The sequence below is a fragment of the Pseudorca crassidens genome, chromosome 3 (assembly GCF_039906515.1).
Source record: "Pseudorca crassidens isolate mPseCra1 chromosome 3, mPseCra1.hap1, whole genome shotgun sequence".
NCBI lineage: Eukaryota > Metazoa > Chordata > Mammalia > Artiodactyla > Delphinidae > Pseudorca > Pseudorca crassidens.
The window spans coordinates 87,299,203-87,302,239 of NC_090298.1; the positions used below are offsets into that span (position 1 = coordinate 87,299,203).

The window sequence follows — 3,037 nt, forward strand, 5'->3', positions numbered from 1 at the left end:
TGAAAGTAAAACATCAAAATTTATGAGATACAGTTAAGCAGTTCTCAAAGGGACATTTATAACTTTAAATGCCAATATCAGAAAAGAAGAGTTATAAAGTGAATCATCTAACTTACCACCTTAAGAAGGTTAAAAAAGCATCAGATTATACCCAAAGCAAGTAGAGAAAAGGAAGCAATAAAGAACAGAAATCCATGACTGACAAACATGGAGAAAATTAGCAGATCCAAAAGTTGGTTCTTTAAAAGACTAATAAAACAGAAACCATATGTGAAGATTAATGAAGAAAAAATAAAATTAGCAATAGCAGAATTGAATTAGTGGCTATTACTACAAAGTGTTCATATAATGGAATATTGTAAGCAACTTTATGCTAGTAAATTAGACAATAAAGTGAAAACATTTCTTGGAAAAAAAGAGACTCAAAAGCAGTTTGGCCCCAAACATGGAGTCTTGTAGCCCAGGTCTTACCTGAATCAGGATGAGGGAGTGGTGGGTCCACGTGGGGCTGTTGGCTGTGCCCCTGCTTGCGGCCTATCTGCACATCCCGCCCCGCCAGCTCTCCCCTGCTCTTCGCTCATGGAAGTCATCAGGCAAATTTTTTACCTACAAGGGACTGCGTATCTTCTACCAAGACTCTGTGGGTGTGGTTGGAAGTCCAGAGATGGTTGTGCTTTTACACGGCTTTCCAACGTCCAGCTATGACTGGTACAAGATTTGGGAAGGTCTGACCCTCAGGTTTCATCGAGTGATTGCCCTTGATTTCCTAGGCTTTGGCTTCAGTGACAAACCGAGACCACATCACTATTCCATATTCGAGCAGGCCAGCATCGTGGAGGTTCTTTGGCGGCATCTGGGGCTCCCGAACCGTAGGATCAACCTGTTGTCTCACGACTATGGGGATATCATTGCTCAGGAGCTTCTCTATAGGTTCAAGCAGAATCGACCTGGTCGGCTTACCATCAAGAGTCTCTGTCTGTCGAATGGAGGTATATTTCTTGAGACTCACCGTCCTCTCCTTCTCCAAAAGCTTCTCAAAGATGGAGGCAGGCTGTCACCCATCCTCACGCGACTGATGAACTTCTTCGTATTCTCTCGAGGTCTCACCCCGGTCTTTGGGCCATACACCCGACCCTCTGAGAGTGAACTGTGGGGCATGTGGGCAGGGATACACAACAATGATGGGAACTTGGTTATCGGCAGTCTCTTGCAGTACATCAATCAAAGGAAGAAGTTTAGAAGACACTGTGTGGGAGCTCTTGCCTCTGTATCTATTCCCATTCATTTTATCTATGGGCCACTGGATCCAGTGAATCCCTATCCAGAGTTTTTGGAGCTGTACAGGAAAATGCTGCTGCGGTCCACAGTGTCGGTTCTGGATGACCACATTAGCCACTGTCCACAGATATAGAGGATCCCATGGGCTTCTTGAATGCATATATGGGCTTCATCAACTTCTGAGCTGGAAAGAGTAGCTTCCCTGTATTACCTCCCCTATTCCCTTATCTGTTGTGTATTCCACTTAGCAAGAAACGCCCAAAAGAGGTCCTGGCCACCAAACACTTCTCTCACAAAAGTCCGCCTGACTCACACTGATGAACAGCATATAGTAAAAAGCCAGCAGAAGCTCTAAGGGTGACCTAATAGTCCACCTCCCATTCCTTTGACATCTGGTCAAGTGTATGGACTTGCCTTTGTCTTTGTGTTATTAGGAAATTCTGATGGGCACTCCTGCTCACTGATGCAGAAAGATAGACAGACATTCTTTTGCATAAAAGGCTTTGAAACACTTCTATGGACTTTTCTGAAATATTTAGAAATGCTAATTTCTGGCCCTGATTGGAATTATCTAAAGGTGCCACCTTCACCTCACCTTGAATGGCTTTAATTCTCTAAGTGACACAGCTTCAAGTGAGAATGAGTCTCCCTTGTCATAACTTTGGATTTAGTTTCATTAGCTGCTTCTAACTGTAGTCATTTTGTTAGACTTTGGTTTCAATAATGCAGTATTCTAAGTATACTTTAAGACTATGATTTACCTACACGTATTATGTATGTATTTTATAAGAACACCAAACCAGCAGACACTTACTCTAGCAGAGTAGTTTAACCTTGTTAAACATGTTTCATTTCTGAGTAAATTGAACTAAAGCCAAGCTATTTACAGAATTTCCTAAAATCACAGAACATTAAGGACAGTAGTCTCTGTGCCAGAGATTTACTGGTATTTGCTGTTAGAACTGGTCTTTCCAGCTAATAACAGTCGGACTCGTCATACCTCAGTGCTTAGAAGCATGTCCGTCCTGAGCCAGAGTGGAGAGGAGGGGATCGTTGTACAGTCCAAGTTACCAGGTAGAATATATACTGATTGCTTAACTTCTCGTTGGTTGTCCCAGAGAGGGTTCCTCATGTAGCTCAGCAATTCCTGTACTTTACAGATGGGAAAGTTCCAGAAACTTTAACAACAAAGTCTGAAAGTTCTATGAGCAAATGGTGCTGAATACTTTTTTTTTTAAGCCACAGTTTCATTGTCTTAGTTAAAACAGGATTATTAAGTGGTGATTTTAAATTCTTTTTTTTCATTAGCAACTTCAAGTATAACAACTGGAATAAGTGTTTATTTTCTATTAATAAAAATGAATTTTGACCAAAAAAACAGTTTGTATTTTTAAAAAACTGACAAAAGAGGAAATAGAAAGATCTGACAAGCCCAACTATAAAAGAAATTGAATTTATAATCAAAAATATTTTCAAAAAGAAATCCTGGCTTATTTTGGCAATTTCTATTAAGCATTTAAGGAAGATGAAATCACTCTCACACAAAATATTTCGGAAAATAGCAGAGGAAGGAATTCTTTTCATCTTGTTTTTTGAGGACAATATAGCCCTGAAAGTAAAGAATGACAAGGTATCATAAGAATCGAAAATTAGAACTCCTGGTTTCAGTTCTGACATGAAAGAGCTTAGAAGTCATCACTCCCACCCTTAAAAACAAGAAAAAAAGATAAATAAATTGAAAATCAAAAACTTTTCTTAG

The 3,037-nt window shown here is 39.9% G+C and overlaps 1 pseudogene; it reads left to right on the forward strand.

Annotated features, from left to right (window-relative positions):
- The first annotated feature begins 481 nt into the window (after positions 1-481).
- Positions 482-1,557, forward strand: LOC137220760 (mesoderm-specific transcript homolog protein pseudogene; annotated as a pseudogene).
- Positions 1,558-3,037: the final 1,480 nt, after the last annotated feature.